Source organism: Dicentrarchus labrax, unplaced genomic scaffold, assembly GCF_905237075.1.
Source record: "Dicentrarchus labrax unplaced genomic scaffold, dlabrax2021, whole genome shotgun sequence".
NCBI lineage: Eukaryota > Metazoa > Chordata > Actinopteri > Moronidae > Dicentrarchus > Dicentrarchus labrax.
Window position 1 is genome coordinate 10,656,039 of NW_026136719.1, and position 21,467 is coordinate 10,677,505.

Consider the following 21,467-nt stretch of genomic DNA (forward strand, 5'->3'; position numbering starts at 1 on the left):
AATGCAATTGTGTTTGACCTGACTTAAGATCAGACACTTTCCATTGTGCTTTCCCAACTCTGTCTCCTTCTAAGTGCTCCCACTGCCTCAATATTGACAAATTACTGAGGGGAGTGGTCCGCCCATCCTCTTTGAATTTCAAATGAGGAAGGATTAATGATATCATCTGATAGATTGGATGCTGGATGGCTATACAGTTTCTGGGAATTCCCTATATGAAATCACAAGAGGCAAAGTTAATTTTCTTGAAAAAAAAAAACACATAGGCTACTTAAAATATTGTTGGCTAAACCACCATTCCATCAATGAAGTACATTTTATTCGGTTGCCAAGAATCCCCTGCTGCTTGTACAAGGGCAGCCCATTACAAAAATACTCCAGCCATTCATCCATATAGGTATGATTTTTCTTCAGGGTCATGGTCCAGCATTAGGTGAAGTAGAGGTGAATTCTTTTAAAATGCTCAGTGTTAAAAGTAGCATTTAAAAATTCAAAGGCTGCATCTCTTTCCAGAAACAGTGACCCCGTTTTTTATTATTCAGAACATACTGTAAGCAGTTTTCATGGGGACTATTTCCTCAGTAGAAAGTAGTTTCAAATTCAGGATTTTAGCCCCAGACTAAAACGTAGTGTATTGTATATATATATGAAACATTTGTATGAGTAAAATAGCTAATTCATTCAAATGTTGCTCTGTTTCACTTATGAGTTACCGTCTAAATATAGTACATAAAAATATAATAATATATACAATAAATATATTTAAAAAAAAACAAAAACACTGTTGTTACATTGTTAGCCTTTAGTTAGCTTATTAACTATTTCAGTTAATCCCTACAGCTCACATACTGATTCAGCATATACGTATGATGACGTGGTTTGGTTGGAACTACAGTACATATTGTGTAGCCATGCATTATGAATTGCTTTAGCACCCCATCAGTACTTGTGTTTTGAAAAATACCACTCCGGATGAAACGCTGTTCTTGTGTGCGAAAGCGTTTCCTCTGATGCTGAGCCAACGTCACCGGTAGAGACAAAAATAACGCACATAATCTGATTCAAATATTTATCCTCGGGGGACACAGGAGGAAGTGCTGCACTGCTCTCTGCCACCACCGGAGTCCTGATGATAGCACTCATTCCCATTCCGCTCTATCCCTCCCGTGTTCAAATTAGGATTTTAGATGAATGGAATGAAAACTAAAACTAGACAGTCAATTAGAAATACATGAAAAATCAGAAGAAAACCCACAAGGTTGCATTCAAGGACGAGTCAGCATTAGGGATGTTACACATATTACCAGGTGTGTGTGTCTCTCTCTCTCTTTTTCTCTTTCTCTGTTTCTCATACACACATACACACACGGGAGACTCTGCACCTCTTCTCCAAAACCAGGCCAATCTCCTCCTGTCTGTGGAGATTGAGCTGCTCATCAGAGCCTGTTAATTACATCGTTCTCTAAAGGGATGACAAGTTAAGCCACTGTCTTTTCCTGGTTGGGTCTGAGGCATGGAGGCGGGCCTAAAAGCTAATCTCAATAATCCATAGGGTGGAAGGACAGGTCTCTGCTGTCATCAGTCATTGATGAGTCCAGCTATCTGTGAGCGGAAGATGACTGTCTCCATATCCTCTCAGCTACTACAAGAATATTGGAATCATAACTGTGTCCCTGCATGGCATGTCAACTCTGTGGTCTTTCTACACCTCCCCCAACCTCAGCATCCATCCTCCACTCCCTCTTATGCCCTACTCTATTACAGCATGAACAAGGACATAATTGCAATTTAACACAGTTACAGACACAGAGGAGATATGAGTGTCTTGTGGGAGCCCCATGGCTGTGTTTTCCTGGTCCCTGGTCTTCGAGGCCTCCTCCCTTAGCAAGTAAGGCAACACAGTCTACATGGGAGCACTGATCTCTGTACGACTAGACTATCACAATGTTTTTATATGGCTTTTTGGAATATCATTTGTTAGCGTTTGCGCTGATAAAAGGTACATCAGGTTATATCTGTACTCCTTAATTTACTAGATCTTTGTCAGCACCCAATTTGTCAGTAGGAGTGCCCCGCCTCATCCATGTTTCCATCAGAATATGCTAATGTTCCTGTCTGTTTACTCACACTCCCTTTTTGTTATCATGTTATGATGATGTTTGGTAAAGGTCAAGTGATGCATCTGCTTACCCTAACCTTTTACCAAGAGCTTTTAATTAGTGCCAGCATCACTCGGCATATGGCTTAGTTTGTGTGAATGTGTGTATTTGTGGGTGTGTAAGTCTGTGCATGTGCATGGGTGACAAAGTAAAGGAGAAAGCCAACATGGGCCACCACAAGCTGCCAGAACAGCTTCAATGGTGCTTGGCATTGATTTTTACAATTCTGTGGAACTCCACTTTGGGGGATAAAACAGTATTCTTCTGAAAGATATTCAGATTCAGATATTAGTGTTTTAATGATGATGATGAAGAGCTCTGTTAAACATGTCCCTCAGTCTCACATAGGTGTTCAACTGGGTTGAGATTGGGTGACTGTGAAGATCACAGTCTATAATTTACATCCTTGTCATACCCACCAAACCATTCATTGACTCCAAATGCAACTTTGTAGTAATTAAGTTAAACTAAATTGCAATAGCACATTTCTTCAATGAAATGTAGGGCCAACAGCTGAATGTTCAGTGTATTTTATTTGTTTACCCTATTATATGTGCTCTTGCAAATCAATCACTCATAAGGCAACTAAAGCATGTTTTTGTACCACCATCCACCTCAGACCACCTCCCTACGAAAAATGTTGCCATCGAATCGCATGAACCTGAAAAAGAGCATTATATGGCATAACCTATATTATTACTATGTTGTTAAAATGGCCTTACATTTGGTGAAAAGGCAATTTATGACTCAACACTCAAAATTTAGGACTTGGGACTTGCCTCTCTTGACTTCTGTGCAAAGACTTGAGACTTACTTGTGACTTGCAAAACTATGACTTGGTCTGACAGTTTCTCTTCCTTCAAAATGTATGAAGTAAAAGAAATTAGTAGTATATAATGTATGACAGGGTTGCCTCTTTTTCTTGTATGGAAGCATCTGCATGTTTCTTCACTCACTTGTTCATTTCACTTGTCATGAGATTGTTGTTGCTGATCAAACTGAAGGAGGATCTGGATGAAAATATGTTCAGCATAAACATTTGTCCATGTGTGCATGTGTTTACGTGTATGGATACTCATTAATCAATTACTTATCGCCTGGTATCTTAGTGAGCCTGTTTACCACTGGTTAGATAATAATTGGTCTAATGAGAACAAGAGCAAAGACCAACTCCCAGAGCAAACAGCCCAACCCAGGACACTCCTTACTTCAAACATACTCTGATACCTTCACTTACAAGATACTTACTTACTACTTAAGATGCATGTCTGCTACTGAGATTTCTGTTTTGCCCTGCATTTTACTTTGGTTTGACCAAACAAATCTGTACATTCTAATTCTCCTACTTTACTGTTTTATAATTCCAAATCTTCCTTCCATCCTTCTCTAACTTAATTTCTTTCTTCACTTTTACCTTCCATCCTTCCCAACCTTAATTTCTTTCTTCACTCCTTCCTTCCATCCCCTCCTTCCTCAAACATCGCCAAAGTCTGTCCACTCCAGACGTTTTCTCTATAGCCCAGTAAATATCAATAGCATCTGGGTGATATTTACTGGTGTGGGGAAGATGAATGCCCTGCTCTAAATGCTTCAACCTCATTGCCTCTTGGAGTATTAGTCATGTAAACAACGTCTGCTTATTAATGGTAAAAGCTTTCCCTAATGATCCACACCTCACATGAGTCTGAAATATCAAGTCAGGGCATAAAGAGCAGCTATAGATCATCATAATGAATGATGGGAGGCTGGCGGAAGGCTGGGGGAGGAGACCTGTTCCGATGCTAATTCACTCTCTATTTCCCTGCCTGATTCATATGCTGTTTGGTCATAATACATCAAGGCCGTATGATTCTTCCATTAAAGCAGCTAGTTTTGCCTTCACTTCACTGGAGGTTATTTGTCAGCGTTATAGGACACTTATGTATTTCGTAGTGATGCCAGTTTTCCTAAAAGTCAATAGTAAGGAGATACACAAGTCACTGTAATTGCATGCAAAGATGAAATCACAAGCTGACTTCCATTTGCACGTCAAGTCGCTCTGTATCCTGAAGGCAACTCCACTAGGAATGCAAGTAATTTACAAACCTAATCAAACGCGTTCAAAAGAACCGGTATGTGTCTTTTAACGAGTGTACTGTTATCTGGCTGACATGATCAGTCCCCTGAGAGAATCCATCAAAGCCCTGTTGTCTTTATCATGCTGGATGGTTCCGAAGAAAATTGGCATGACTGTGAATTTGTTCTTGTCAAATGTTGAGTAATCAAAAGCCAGCCAGCCGTAAATAAACAAATTCACTTCACTACACTGTAGCATACTAACTAGCTTCACCACAATACTGCTCATAATGGGGTGTCATTATTTTTATGGCACCGCTGAACGGTCAGTGACAATGATAATTCCGTAATGAATCAGAAGTGTACCTGTGAATTTGCTCTAATTGCCTCTGTCACTTATTCACCACATCCACGAGCATGTTGGTTTTAATAAGTCCAATCTGTGTAAAACACCAGCCCCTTCACATCACATCAATAGGATAATGAAAGTGCCTCAGGGAACAGTGGTTTGGGGTCAGGAATAGGGAGCAGTGCATTAACGTTGCTGTAAGAGCGTAACATTATTCACAATGCAGGTAGACGTGTCTTCTGAGCCTCTTAACTCTGATTATTTGATTCACCAATTAGCTCTGAAGGTTTGGTGGGGGAGGCTAATGGATGGGTGACTTATGTGGTGTTGAAGCCATCTGTTGTTGGTGCTTGGTTGGTTTTAAGCGGATGCTGTTGAGAGACAACCCTACAGGACATGGTGATGAAAATGTAGTGGACATCACAGATAAATTATTTATTTTAAAGTTACCAATGAGGTGTTTTAGTGTTGTTATGGTTTCTAAAGCATGTGTGTGTGACAGAAAAAGAGTGGGTGTCTTGCAGCACAGACAGGGATTATCCCTGTTTTCTCCTTTTTGTTAAAGGCCTTTAACTTGAGCAATAAAGCAGCTCTAGAGTTTACAATTTGTTTTGAAAGACTGGGAAGCATTGCGTGACTAACCTGTAAAGCAGGGGGTGGAGATTTTGTTGTAAGATATTTTTGGGTGGAGCATTGGTGGCATGGATCAAAACATTATCTGGGGTGGCACAAGGGCCTAGGAGTGTTGCTAATGCTTGCAAAAAAAGTTGCAAGAAGCTGCTTAATGCCTTAAGCCCTAAATTACACATTATTGCCATCACAGTCTTCTTTTTCTTTCTTTACGGAAAGCCTGTGTTACAAATTAGGGGCATGGATTTTGAAATATGTTTGCTTACTTGGCAGGGATGGTCTCATGAAAGACCAAGTTGTATTATTGGAAGTGTAGTATTGACCCATACTAGGGACATTCTTTCTCTTGAAAAACCCCTGACATTATGTAAGTACAATAACAAATCAGTGGAATATGTACTTATAAGTCAAGATTGCTTTAGTGCAGTCTTAACAGTGATTGGTTGTTGGTCACGCTGGCATGGACGACCACAGCTTCATGTTTCCGATACACTCCTGTTCGGTCCACTGAACCTGGATCTTTCAACTTGCATAATCATCAGCAATTTTGTGGGCTGGAGAGCCATGGTGGGCAGAGAAGATTAGCTGATATCTGCTCAGAAAGATCACTATATATATTATGTTGCTAGGGTCTTTTTAAAATGATGCTAGTCTGAAAAGTGGTAAGTTTGCAGTAATGCAAAGAGACAGAGCATGTTGGTGTACATGAAACAAAACAAAAAAAAAAACATCAGCAAAATGTTCTCAATTGTGGTTTGAGTTAACAGCAGTGTCATTTGAGCCTAAGTGGATTCTGTGTTTGAAGAGTTTGATTCAAGAAGACACCGAATAAAAGCTCAAATCAAAGCTAGGGTTCCCACAAGACCTGATGTCTAGCTAAGTTGACAGGGTTGTTCCTGCTTATGAGGCCACCATTCAACAGACAACTGCCCAGCAAATACTTCCACTCCTGATGACCTGAGCACTGTAAGAGATCAATCGCCATTTTCACTCCTCCGAACACCAGAATCCGGTCCAAGAAGGGCGATCATTCCCAGGAGCCAAGATTAAATCACCCAGTCTCACACATAGTGCATTACTTATGACCAGAGAGCCACTTGACACAAGAGTGGTCAAGATTATTGCTTTATTGGTGGGAAGAGGATGTCATTTGAGATGCAGCACAAGTAGCCAAGCTTTAAAAGCACAGTGGCTCTCAGATTCCCACTTGTAAAAGTGCTATCAGACCTGTCCAGCCAGCTACGGCGCCTGTGCTAGCCTTGGCACTGGCACTAGGCTGGAACTAGGCTGGGCCAGGGGCCGACTGGATATAAAAACACAAGGACCATATCCTGAGTGGAAATACAATCCTTCACTCCTTCCACAAACCCATCCCCCATCGTCTGCTTCACTGGACAGGGCCTGGATCTTCTCTTGTGAGAAGTGTGTGAGGGTGTGTGTGCGTATAAGTGCCTGTGTATATGAGACTGTTTATGTTATGTGAGGGCAGTGGGTATTGCGGGGTCACCTTGTAAGTGTTGTTAAAAAAGGAGGTCTTGTGCCTTCATACCTTCCATGCCCTTTGGTAAACACAGTTTTTAAGTCTCTGCACTTTTGCATTTTCTTTTCGTAGTTCCACGTGTATGTCATCCTGTCAAAATAGATTTTGTGTAGCTCTTAATGTGGATGTGTCTTTGCTGTGGCCTTACAGTAGGCTATAATATGGAAAAGCAGGGCTGAAAGTGATGACACAGGATCACTTTGTTTCACCCTGGAGCCACAGCCTGACCCAGGGCTGTATCATAATAATAGCTCTGTATGACAGACATGCTGCTCCACTCAGAGCAAATGCTAGTTGACAGTTGTTCCTGTGTGAGGACCAGTGGGCTCTAGCTGCTGCTGGTGGCCTCTCTCCAGCTCCATTGTACTGTAGGTAACAATACAGATGAATGGTACTGAGCCAGAACTGGTTACGCTACGACCGGGGCAGTTGTTGTACATGGCAGTCAGAGCAGCATTCAGTATCAATAATGTAGCTGGGTCAAGACATGGGGGAAAGGATGAAGCAGAGAGTGGTGTATTCAAGGTTGACTTCACATCAGTGAATATCATAGAGCTCAGGAATAGCAAGATCCCATAAAATATTTCTTTGTGGTTTATGTTTCATTCACACTTTATCAGGTAGAATATTCCCAGTCTAATCACAGTTCAAAACCTGCCTTGAATGCGAGCTGACCAATCAGATGACATGTTGAGCCAGGTGTGTGGTTGCACACTACTAATCCCATACCCATACACCCCCATCAGGATAAGGGGAATCCCCAAGCTTCAAAAGAGCGATCTGGTTCACTACAGGCTGGCCAGGTCTGTTGGCTTTGACGGGGTCATTGTTTGTAATGGCCATTTTCTGGTTGCAGGGGACACAGGAGGGTCGAGTATCAGTCCGCCTGGCCAAACAGTCACCACACTGTTCGCCAGCAGAGAACACACAGAGCAGCCTCAATTAGTTTCTCCAGTAATCTCCCTCCCCTGTCACATGATCTGGGCTGTTTGTAATAACACACAGGGGGCCAGGGCCGGCCCGGTCAGGAAATGAGATGATCCATGGCTGACAGCTTAGACACACAGCAGCCACTTATCTGTTATTACTATGCTGCAAAAACAATTTCACTCTCTCTTGTGTGTGGGTATGTGTGTGTGTGTGCACGCATGCATGTGTTTGCACATGAATGCAAGGATATAAACAAAATTAAGCATGATATCAAAACAAATCAGAGATCATAAGTTTAGACGAAAGTAAAGGCTAATAATCAGAACTTTATGTGTGTGTCTACATACTGCCCGTGTGCACACAATTGAAACATAATCGCACCTCAGTCTTCCAATCACAACTTGCTGATACCACTGCTAGGTCATCTGTGATTTTGGAGTTTATGCAGGTTTTATAAGGACTCTGCAGTTAAACCTTAAACAATCCTTTCACTATAATAGGCCTCTGTCAGCCCACCAGAGGCCAAGTGTCTCAAATAATCAGCAACAACATCACCTGTTTCATGTTCTCTGTCAGGGATGTGGATGTGTGCTCCGCCCTGTGCTGTATCCATCCCCTCACTGTCCTGCTGAATATGTAGGTGCTATCAGTTGTAGGGCATGATTGCAAATGATTACTATGTAGAGTGTACACACAGATCTCAGAGAGACAGAGACAGAGAGAGAGAGAGAGAGAGAGAAAGAGAGACCTCCTCTGAAAAGCCCCAGTTCAAAAGCTGAGACTTGCTGCTCTCTTTGGCTCTTGGCAGAGTCAGAGATCAAAGCTAAATGCTGAGCAACAAATGTGTGTTTCTGTCACTGGCGATTTGTCTGTGTGTTTGATCAGCAGCCTCCCTTATCTCCCTGCCTCACTCTGCTGCTAATATGCAGTAATGGACTGCCTTTCATGAAGCAAGAGACTGGGGCTTGATGTGAAGGATGTGACTGAGGTGAATGAAGCAGATGGGAAGACACTTTGCAGACAAATCCCAAAGATTCTCAAAGACAGTGCATGCATGAGCTTCATCTATAGTTAAGAAATTAATTCATGTCCACCTGTATTCACTCTGAAATTACTGAGGATGTCATGTAACATGTAGGTTTTTGATAAAGACTAATTTTACATTATGGAAATTCCCATTAATGATCCTTGCATTGCCTAGACAAAAATCTTTGGCACTGATAACCTCTGTCATTCCCTGTTTCGCTCCCTCCTCTGTCTTATTTAGGGCTTTGCATATATTAAGACTGCAGGCAAATAAACTCCCTTCTCTTAGTTATTTGGATAAAAGAAAATCCTGGCTTTGACCTCTTTATGTTAAAATCCATGTGGTGCTTGGTAAAAGGATAACAATTCCCACAGGATGGGCTGAAAGGCCTGTTTATTCGGCCCTAGCTGCCTTTGGTCTGGCAAAGGAGGAAATAGCTTGGCTTTTCCAGTTGCTATGTAAATACTAGAAGAAGTGTGCCACTGTGCTTTAGCAAAACACAGCATGGTGTTTTTACAGTGCAAGCTTAACTTCATGAGCATACATGGATAATCCACACAGAGGTTTTTGCCCTCACAAAGAATTAAACACTTTCTGCTTTTTAGAAGTTCTGTAATTTCACTGGAGTTGGATGCTGTGTTTTTGTACCTCTGGGCACAGAAGCTTTCACACTTTTGGAAGAGCTGCGTTTCAAAAGTGTCTGCTGGCCAGAACTAGACAGGCATAATGGCTTCCTGCCCCATGTCCTCCCAAAAGTGAGAATGTGACACCATCAGGCTCTCCACTGAATTACTCATTGACTCCTAACACCATGATGGATCTAATTAGATGGGTCAGATATAGCTATAGATAGTGTATGTCTCTGTGTGTGAAACTGTGTAACTGTGGGGTTCTGAGCAGTAGGAGAACTGTTCCCGTAACAATGTGTTCTGAAAGCACCCTGCTGATAAAATGACTTCAGTAAAGAGCTGTGTTTAAGATACTAAACTATTATCCCAATCCCCGGCCCCTACTGAGCGATCACCTTTGCGGTCCAAGTCAGGAGAGCTCCAATGACACCAGCTGGCTGGCTAGAATGCCGACCGCAGGGTATTGGGACTGTCTGAGTCCACCTCCTTTTTTTCCTGCCAGCTTCGCCTCACACTGTGCACAGCTGGACAGGAACTAGATTAATGTTGTTTGTGGGGCCAGCCTTAAACAAGAGTTCAATGACGCTATAAAGGAGGATGGGTTTGTTGTTGTTGAACCAAAGAGGCGATGACAGGCCAAATCTAAATGTGACTGTTGATTTGTGCCCTGCATCCCAGGTCATTGCTGGTTAATTAGAAATTGTGTATTCTGGCATACTCATCCTCTCAAGGATGCTTCTGTTTTTTTTCTGCCCTGACAACCATTGAGGTCCTCATCAGCGTGTTAGATTTTATAATCACTGGAATCACACCAGTATTCATAAACAAATCTGTATTGGTCTCTAATTTCAAAGACTTTAATTCAGCTGATAATTATGCATGACTAATAAACTTAATTGGCCTATAAACTATAAAACATCATCATTACACAGATACGGTTTTCAGGAATATTCAAGGTACCTACACCTCAGTTGGTTCATTTTATCAACAGCTGTCAGTGTGTTGTAGTATAAATAGTTTCCATATTTTTTCAAGTTAGAGAACCGGTTGCCAGAGCAACACATGAAGTTAATTTTTTTTTACCTTTACCTAGTTTACCTGTGTACTGGGATGGCCAACAACAAAAAATTCTGCATAATATGCACTCTTTGCATTAAATGTTGCTACAGTACATCCCACATAATGGTATGCTCATAAATCACAGACCTATTTGTTTGCTAGGAGCATCATTCTGCTGGATTATGGTAGAGCTGCTGCATTTTAGGAAGTGTTTTATCCATTTATCCCCTGGTTACCCTGTAGTTGCCCCCTTTTAGGGTGAATGCAATTACCTGTTATACAGAAACATTATCCTGTAATTTTATATAAACTCATTAAGTATGATGTGATGAAGCATAAACAGCATACTGTCATTTTCATCTTAAATATTTTCATGTTTTAATTAATTTGTTTAGTTTAATTGTTTAATTTTGTGTGTTTGGTTTCATTATACTTACTTTTATTTGTCAGATCTTTTCCTTTTCCCATTGTACTTCCCAGATTTCTATTAATACTGCTTGTAATAGATCTTAAAGGTGGAGTGAACAATTCTAGGCAATTTTAATCCAGTGAATTTATTTTCAAATTCAGCAACTATCTCCTCACAGTCTGCTAGCTTTCCACTGTGTGTGTGCGTTGAAAAAAAATAATCCGGTGGTTGTACACAACCCTGGCTCTGTAAATGGGAAACATGCAAAGTGGATCAGACTGAGCCACACAACACTAACTTTTTCTTCCAGCCATGAATTGTGTGTCAGGGAACGTTAAATTACTTTCCCACGGACATTCAGCTTACTTTCTAGTTTGCCAAGATATGTTGGCTATAGTAGCAGAAGAGTTGTGAGTATTGCTGTCTGGAGATGGTGTGTTGTCCCATGGAAACGGTCTCATCCTCTGCATGTTAGCTGTGCAGCAGCAACTTAAGCGACAGTTTGTTAACCCTCAACCTAGCTGACATTATAGCTACATTTAGGACTGTCCCCAGCTAAAGATTTTCCTAGTCAAGTAGTAGTTGTTGGATAACGGCAATAGTCATCGCACATTAATGATAATAATTTAACTATTTAAATATCTATATTGTAACAGCGGCCTGTTAAATGATAATGGAAAAAGTGGTAATGATTCTGAATGTGTTGGAAATACTAGCAGACTTATCGATATGATACTTACAAATGAACTCACTACAAACTTGCTCATATTCCTACATTTCATGCTTCTCCTGACGCTGCCTAAACCCGTCATGCCTTCATCCCCAGAATAGCCCTAGTCAGAACAATGGTAAATCGGCTGTGATGATTAACGATTAAGTTGACTATTAGGGAGCAGCCCTTGTTACTTCACTATTGTGTCATTGTTTGCACTATATCTTGGTATTTATCATGGTGTTGGATTTCTCGAGGATCGCTTACCCCACTTTTAATTTTTAGAATGACATTTTTAAGAGTTAACTTAGTTCCTTGTGTTGTATTTCATGTATGAAAGATAACTTAGAAATGTATTATTATTATAGTGCTTGTGTAAGGCAAACATGACTGAATCCATGTATCCTGTCTTGTTTACACTGTTTTGCTTTGAATGAATGAATGAACGATCTGGGCGTTTTTTTTGTATAGGAGTGTGAAAATGGCTGACATGTGAAACATAGGGATACATCTTGCAGAGCAGATTACATTTGTAATGACAGCAGCCTAATGGCAAATCTGGCAGACAGACTGGAGAGTTGAATTAAAAGCAGTGGTAAAAGCAGGGGAGATGTATTCCTCTTCAGACAGCCACTGTCAAATAAAAGTAAAAAAATCATGACGGATAAAATATATCTGTCGGGAAAGAAGACAAGCATTTTCTTCCTCTGTGAATAATGACTGTAATGTACTTGGGGTAGGTTTTACAACAAGAGAGAGGATTAGCTATTTATCTTTAGATGCCTTTGTATGGATATGATCTGTCGCAGACCTCTGCAAGGGAAACTGCTGTAATCACATGCGTGTCTGGTTCCAAGAGGCAAAGGGACAGAGTCAGTGAGAGTCTCAGGGGGGATAGGGTAACAGGTGGGCTGAATGCCATTCACAAGGGTCAGACAGCACAATGCTAGCATCTCCCTTTGATGCTGATACCATCTTCTGTGTGTCTGCTCAGCCCTGCTCCCTATTTCACTGCTCAGCGACTTTACATCCAGTTGCCTCCAATTGTGTCTGTAGAACTGCCCCCGGATCCAATAACGCAGCACTACTGTAAGACAATTACCGGCTTTAATAACGGGCGTCATTACACACCCAGTGGATAGAATATGAAATACGAATTCTGAATGCAAGTGTGTGTCTGAGTGTTTGTGTGTACGTGAGTGTGAGTAGCATCAAATCCCATCTGCACCCTCACTGATCATTATAGGAAGTCTTTATGAGTTTAGTTTCATTAGAGCCTTTAAAGTTCTCCTTAATGACAATGTTTAGGTGAGAATAATATTCATTATATGAGTGATGACTAGTTTGTCATAGCCTAAATCCCTTGTGTTTTATTATATGCACCGAAAACACATTAGCCGACCATCTTAAATGTGGCTTTACATAAAATCCAGGTGTCGTGACCATAGTCAGCCTAACAAAAGCGTTACCACAAGCAACAAAACAAACAATTTATTACCAAGTTGGAACGTTATAGCCGTGGCACAGTCATGCATTTTCATTGGCTTAACGGACCAATACTGGCCATCCATAGCGTGCATGGGACCATAACATAGAGAGAAGGAACTGAGAGAAAAGATGAGTGGAGAAGGAGCTGATAAGTCATTTATGAGACATAAATTATTAATAAGCATCATGATGGCAGAACAGAGACTGAAAACACACAGCGCCATCTGGACTATGAGGATGGTTTGTCAAAACAAAATGGATAAATGAAATTTTGATTAAGTTTATTAGTAGGTCCAGATCTAATTTACACAGCCATTCATTGCCATTTTCCCGGGAGTGTTTGGGGTTATCATGCTGAAAGTATGGCACACACATAGGCATCCATATTCTGAGCTGCTCAGATCAAAGTTTGGTCATTACAATATTTTAAAAATGTGCTTCACTTTTATTATATAGTAATGGTTCAATGGAGATGGACTATGAGTTTATGAGAACAATGAAAGAGCGAATACTGTCTTCACTAATCAATTCTGGTCAGTGTGTACGTCCATGACCAAAACAGGGGTACTTGTGCCCCATGGGGTATTTGTGCAGTTGCATGTGGAAAGACACCCAACTAATTTTTTTAAAATGAGAAATTATTCATCCAATATTACAAATTGGTGAGATTCTGACCTTTAGTACATTTATTGTCAAACTAACCGGTGAGGTACCAGCTATGATAAGCTGATTAAACTGCACACACCTGAGTTGTAACAGCTTAAAAGTGTTGACATTAAGTGTACAATTAACAAGCAATTAGACCAGTTGAAATAGTTAGTTGAAATGAATGGATTGCAGTCGTTTGCTCAAATGAATAGATAATTGAAATTAGGGCTACACCATATGGTAAAATAAATCATGTTTCAATTCTTTTGACATATATTATGTTTGTGATATGATATATAGTGGGAATGATCATTTTTGCATCCCAGTTTTCATTATCACTAAAAAAAAGTATTATAATTATGATGATGTGACATTTGTCGGGGTCTGTATCAAACAAACATTTTTTCTTACATCTGGAGAACAAGATTTGTAGGCCAGAACTGCAGCACTTTAGTACTTATAATGCTATTTTGTTGCACATTTTACCTTTACCAGCTTCTGTAAGTTGAATATTGTACTTTGCCATATTGCTATTTTTTAAATATAAAATATTACATTAATATTATATTACAATATGAGCGTCTATGTATTAATTATTTGTATTTATTTTTTCAAACTTGTGGTTTGTATTTCAGGAGAGTGATATCATTGTGGCTCTAGGTAATACATACAGGCCTGGCAACGTCTCTGCAGCCTATAGATCTGTTAGAAGATATCCTTACCTCTACTACGCAGCACCAGCTAGGGGCTCATATCACTTCTCCCTGCTTGAGCAGGTGTCTTGCTGCTGTTGGAGAGTTGGCACACAACCAAGGATCTAGAGCAAAAAAGAGAGAGGAAAGTGAGAGATTCTGTCATGCACTGGGTCAGAGGAATGCCTAACTATAATCATCTGTGATGGTATAATCATAGCTCAGTCAAACTCCACTCCAGGCTCATATACCACCCCCCTCCCCCACACCGCCACCACTCTACTGCACTCTCTGTCTCTCTCTCTGATATGAGTGAAACTGGCAATCTGACTTTAGAGAGCCAAGTCTCAACTTCGTCTGAAGAGTCTTTATCATTCCAAGAGTTTCTTTTTTCAGGCTAATCTACGAGCGCTTTCCCCGTTTTAATCTGCGTCTGTGTATGAAGAGTGTCCCATTGGGGCTGCCATACACTAGAAGATTAATGAACCCAATTTGCAAAAGTGACCTTTTGGCTGCTAAAGCACTGCCGCTGCTAAGCCTCTTAATGCCTGCTTTAAAAAAAATGTTGTTATAGAGAACAACTCTTCAGATAAGAGCACGGAAAATAACCATATCAGAAGTTATAGGAGGAGTCTGGATTAAAGTCAAGCTGATGTGGCCACCATACTAGCCCCTCAGAGGACAAGTTTCAGTGAAGAAATGTAGACTGATCAGAGCATTAAACGAGCAAATCAGAAGTTAGGATGATACTGACAAACCCTGTAAGCACTTCTGACAATGACAAACCCAGTAACAATAAGCAAGCAATATGGGTTCACATGTAATTGCATATACAATATCAACATATCCTTACAATGGAAAGGACAAAAAGAACCATGTTGTGAACATTCATAAAATGATAACAGTTTTCATTTCATCTTCTTTAAAAATCCTCTATTCCCTTGGGATTTGGGTATTTCAATCTTTTTTAGCTGAACTGACGAATGACTAATAGGAGAAATTTGAACAGATATTTAATGACACTCACTTCAACATTATTTGATCAATAGTTAAGCTCCATCATTAGCCCATTAGGAATGTGTGTTTATCACCACTCTTTAGATTTGTCTGACATTTTTTCCCAGAAGAAAAGGGCAAGATCCTGTTTAAGAAATTGAAAGAGACTGTAGAGATGGCATGGTTGGTTTAAATATTTATTCCAAATCTGATTTATTTTGATCTACTATGACTTACAGAATAACATAACCCAAAAAGCAAATGAATGAGCACTGTTAAATCACACACTCATCTTGTTAACTGTCAATTATTCAGATGCAGATGTACAGCAGATTCTAATACACTGATTAAGAGTATGTTGCTAGCTTTGGCTCATTCTATCTAGTTATTGGTCCATTAGCTGGATGTCTTAGTTTGATATCTTGGTTTTCAAGAAAGCATTGTGAATTATTCCATATTCAACAATAATAAAACAATATGTTAGGGATAGGCCAATATGGCTTTATATAGCCAATAATTAATTCTTGAAGATTAGAGCAGTATTTCTTGTGTGCCATTTCAGCTGATGTCATAAAAATGTGGTGAAAATCTTGCACATGGAGCAGATTCCAAGATATGCATCTTGGAATTTGCATACCATGCCTTGAGTTAAACCATTAGAATTAAAGATTATTGGCACAAGGCCCAGACACATTGTAGTTAAAGAAATAAAAACATGGACTGGATAGGAGACAAAATGAGCCACTATCAGTGAGACTGAGAAAATAAGAATTCCAGGAGCGTTTTTACGTGTCATTTTCGGCTCATCAATTTAAAAACTCTTTAGTCTTCATGTCCTGTAACAGAAAAATGTGCAGGACTTCCTTTGGAAATGTTGGGCTCAAAATCTAAAATGCATTTACTTACTTAACTATTCCTTTTTTGAAGGTACATTTAACTTAAAAATATGGATATTACATTTCTCAGACACAGACTTTTTAGCATTTGGCACAAAAAAGTGACGGCAGAAGCACTTTGAAGCAGCATTTTAGTGTGAGCATCTGGTATTTTAGGTTGGTTTAAAGGTTTGTAACGAGCAGTTTCAAGCTGTTCTTTCTACCCAACAGTCCCGCGAGCCATCACTCTCGCTGCAAGGACATATCACCCCAGCTTTTAGAGGTATTGTAAGTGCACTAAAATATGATTTAGCTGAGGAGCACAGCTCTAATTCTTGAGTCATTTCTCGTATTCCCTGCCATATTTATCCCGTTAAGATGAATTAAATGCATTTAAAGGAAGTAAACTGAGCAGCGGGAGCCTTGCCATGCTCCAAATTATGAGGCAGAGTGGTTATTTAGCAGTCCCTTCCTCTGATGGTAAATAGTAGGGTTTAAAAGAGGCAGTGGATGGTTTTGCCATTGGCTCTGACATTGGCAGAGTGATTGATTATAACGTCATTCATTTGACACAAATGTATGTTTTAAAGCAAGTGGGCGAAACATCGGGTCTGTCAGGAATATAGATGAGGGAGCTTTTGCAGGGGCTGTCTGATAGCAGATATATACCACGCTGACTGGGAGGTATTTTTATTCCTCTCACTGAGATAGACTTAGTTTTACTTCTTGGAGTTTCTTTTACAGCCTGCATGTCTTCAGTATGTGTGTACACATATGTGCATGTATGTGTGTTTGTGTCTGAGTCAATGAGTGAGTGTGTGTGAGTGAGTAACCAAATCTTGTCATTGAGGAAAGGCATTCTGGCAGTACAATGTTATGTCATAACTGAAACCTCAGTCCACAGACTGCGCCCTGTCAGAAAAAATAATCATTGAGTGCTCTTCTCTCTTTGTCCTGCAGTTATGAAAATGTAAACATCTCATATTCTGTTAAAACAAATTAAAATTTGGTTTATTGTGCTAACTGTGGAAATTGATTGCAGTACAGTCACAATCATTTTCTAGGAACAAATATCTATTGCATCGAAACACAGCATAATAACCTCAGTCACTTTGTTCTGTCACTAATAGAAATTGATTGATGACTTTTCTTAAAGAATTTAATTTGTTTTAAAAACAATAAGAAAATAATGTTCACTGGCTTGTCAAAATAGATATTTTTGCAGTTTCATTGCACTTTCATGTTCTTCTTTGGAAAACATCAGGCAGCACATGTTGAGTATTAGTGCTTTTCAGCCTGCCCGTTGCAGTGTGTTTGATTGTATTGAAAAAGTAGCATAATGTTTTTTTTAACTGGACAAGAGCAGTCTGTTGAGAGCGTGGTCATTGGGTGAGGACATTAGTTACCCCCTCCTCATTCACACAGCATGCTCACAGGAGCTGAAGCCGTCACCTAGCAACCACTAAAAAGTTTAGGGAAATTCCTGTGTGTGGTCACGCTCACTCAGAGTAGAAGATGGTTCAAATTGTTTAAGTGGAGCAACAGACCTACACTTTTGAGCATTCATGTCAGATGAAGTTAGATACAAGAATAGATACAGTACATTTAGACAGGTGCTTTTTCTACTTCTGCCACCCTTGGTCTCTATTCATAAGGCAGTATTCTGCTTTGGGAGGTAAACAGTCTGCGCTCTGCTTATTATTTAAGTATTTATCATCTGTCTCTCGATAAGAAAAGCTCAAAACTAATTAATGCCATCTGAGAATAGCGTGCAAAAATGCTCCCGTGTCCTCGCAGTGTGGGACTTGTTCACAGTGGGGAGGGGGACAGACAGAAAGAAAATTAATTTGAGACAGGAGCCGGCAATGAAAAAGAGAGGAGGGGCAAAGACAGACAGAGAGAAAGAGAGGTAGAGAAAGAGTCCAGGGAAGCAGTTCAGTCTGGCCCAGGCAGGGTCCCTGGGTTCCCCCCCGTAGTCCTCTGTTTACACACAGAGAAATTTCGGACAATTTCACAGCTCCCCTTTCAGTCGCCATTGAAAAGGGATAGATTCCTTCCTGGTTACTCACCCTCTATCCAGTGAGAGTGGTTGCTATCATGGGAAAATCCAAACCTTTGGCATCCTCAGTGGGTTACCTCTCTTCGTCGTGCTATAGCCTCAGTGCAAACAGCAACCCTGCGTAATGCCTGTGAAATCTGTGTGTGCGTGAGGCTCAGGGCGCATTGCTGGGATTAAATCAAACAGGACCCCTCATTCAGGGGGTCCACTCTGCAGTGCCGGGTCTGTTTGTATTCATGTGGTTCTTTCAGTAAAGTCCAGTAGGAGCGTCTCTCTCTGTTTGCTCTGTGCTGGAGAATGTATACGGCATTGTTTCTCGTATGTGAGCTGACCTTGCCAGATGCCATGGCCACAAAAACCTCTTCTCCTTAATCAGACAAGAGTGCCCAGAGGGCAAGGTGGCACACCGCCATCCATGCCCAGTAGAAGGAGAGAAGTAAGGAGCGGATGATAGTGAAAAGAAGAGATAATTTTGAATGGATATGGCGGAAAGAGAGATGCATGAAAGGATAGAAGTCTAGCCAGAGAAAACAACTACAAGACTCTGCCTGCGCCATATTTCAAGTAGATGGAAGAGGCCCAAATCTCTTTATGGTGCCCTTAAATATGTTTAAACTAGCTCTGGTCTCTCTGCCCTCCGTCTCTCCGACAGGAGCTATAGGCCTCTTTATGCCTCGCCCCAGGTGTCTCATTACACAGCCACCTTAACGCACACTCAGAGAACAGACTCATATATAGAGTAATGACACTCTCAGCTTGTGTAAGCTAAACTATTAGAATAACATTAGGTCCAAGCTGAAAGGCAACTGCAGAAATTCTGTGGCTCTCTGTACTTGTTACAAAGTTATAGAGGCACTTAAGCATGCTTGTGTGTGTGTGCATGCAACACAATTTTCAGCTATGTGTAACTGTGGGGAACTTCTGGTAAATCTTACCAATGCACAAAGAACTGTGTGTGTGACTCATTTATGTTACTGTGTGTGAAATTGGCCTTTGAATTGAGGCAACCAGGTGTGCTTGGCAGTGGTCCTGTATTGTTGTTGAATATGGTGAAAGTTGGTAGGTTATGTATGTAGTTAGCGTGACTGGTGTGAGACAATCTGAGGCGTAGCTCTGAGTTGAGTATATTGATTGCTCTCAGCATCAAACAGAGAAGGCAGCTGGGAGACAGCGGGAGAGCTCAGCATTGTCGAAGCCCACTAGTGTACTTCCTCTCATATTCTGCTTTGTTCGTGTACTTGCCTCCAGCACCCCACCCCGTCCCCCAGCACCACCTCCTCCTTCTCTCTCAGCAATGACCACTCAGAAGGCTGGTGAGATGGGCAGAGGAGGGGAGGAGTGGAGGAGAGAGCAAAAGAGAGAAAAGGAGAGCACTTAGTCTGTAGGGCATTAATAAGCATAGCTCTTGGCGAGCAAGCGCTTCCTACGTTCCCACACAAAAACACATGCACAAACACACGCGCACACATTCAGTCACTCACACACGCAGTGATGGTTGGCCACTTGCCAGCACCTCCCTGGGGTTGAAAAGAGGGAATGTGTAGTGCAGACTATAGCAGGAGTGGCTGTCTGAGGGAATCGCAGAGAGTGTGTGGAACGCTGTGCCACTGTGGGACAGTCCATTATCCATACCCCTCGGTCTGCATTTCAATGGTTCCTGCCAGAAAAGAGAGAGCCAAAGCGTCAAGCAACAGGCAAAGGCTTCCTCTCCTGAGAATCATATGTGTCTGCACATTCACATATCCAAGTTGGCTGCATGATTCATATTCAGGCTGAGTGAGAGCAGCGATGTTGTTTCTGTTTTAATGACCTCCCCTGTCATTCGTCTTATCTCTAGCCTCATGTAGATGTGGCATGCTTAGCTGGCAGGGACTTGACTGGGCTGGGATGGCCTGTTTGACCCGTATGAACAATAAGCTGTTGGCATGCACAGTAATATATTTGGCAAATAACAGAGCAAGCCCCTGTCTCAGCCCTGCTCAGAGATGCTCGTCACTGCATGTTTGGCCACCTGGCTGCATCCACCTCACACAGCAAGCCTGTTGTCATCTTTAGGGAGTGACATAACCTGGAAGAAGGCCAACAGCCAAGACAAGTTACACAAAGACCACAAAATAAACACACTCTGCCATAGAAGAACAGACAGGAAGAGAAAGAAACATATTGAAGCAGAATGGTCAGCAGAGAAAGTGGCTACGAACAAGAGAGTGAGTGAGTCAGGGATTTATTTTGAGTGACACTGAGCCACAGCCTCAACCATTTGCTCTTTTATTTATCCTTTAATCACTCAATATAGAGTATTGTCTGAAAACACTAGTTCCAGTCATTTAAAATATTTAAGAGAACAACCAAATGATCTACTTTTTAGTTAAAGCAGCATTAGGAAACTTTCCTTTTTTTTTGGTTTCATTGAAAGGGAATCCGACTGAATCTGACCCGATGGTAGGTATTAAGAAAAACTATACAGAAATAGCCAGTCTTCTCGCTGATGGTCTTGTGCTTATGTAGGCCATAAGAGGCATCCGTATTAAATTTTGATTTTCATAACCAATTAAAAACACCTTGTAGTAGGTTAAAATATTTGCTTTAAACCTATATTTTCAGTGTCACTAACCAGGTGAGTTCACATGGAGCCTTCAAAATAATAATCAATAATAAATATGTATTAAAATTAAATAATATGAGCTCAATAATTTAAAAAAAGCCTGCTTGAAACATCTTAATATTAATAAAAAGTTCCATTTCAAAAGAGATTTTATTCAGTTTTATTCCATCTCGTCAAAGAATGAACTTCATGTCATGTCAACACTGTTTTTGATGACTCTTTTCGAAAAATTTTTACTCTTTCTGCACATGCTCACTCACTTGATGCTCCCCTGGGAGGAAATGCACCACTTCTTCTTCCATTGTTTGTCATTTACTAGCACTCGCTACCACTTTCCTGAGCTGTGTGTCTTTCTCAGGGGAACCATCGTTGAATAGGTGATGTTAACTGGTTTCGAGGAAATAAAGAAAAATAAATCTTGGATTCTGTTCAAGTCCAGGAGTAGTACATTCTGATAATGCTATTGCCTCAGAACAAAAGCACAGTAGTAAAGAAATAATAGTGCTACAAGCCACTGGTCATTTGTGCTCAAACATTTGACTATGGTGAAGTGCTGGATTTTGTGTACTTTGCATTTAAGAATCATTCTTTCTGACTTTGTGTGG

At 40.7% G+C, this 21,467-nt stretch overlaps 1 long non-coding RNA gene across 3 annotated transcripts in view; it reads left to right on the forward strand.

Annotated features, from left to right (window-relative positions):
- The window catches only part of LOC127352100 (uncharacterized), a 152,880-nt gene that overhangs the window by 70,710 nt on the left and 60,703 nt on the right, over positions 1–21,467 (forward strand). Inside the window, exon 1 of one of the 3 annotated variants that reach the window (XR_007881038.1) lies at positions 17,799–17,873. The exons of the other annotated variants lie outside the window; for them this stretch is intronic. This is a non-coding gene — a long non-coding RNA (uncharacterized LOC127352100). Of the gene's footprint in view, positions 1–17,798; positions 17,874–21,467 lie in introns of those variants that run through there. 3 annotated transcript variants of the gene reach the window in all.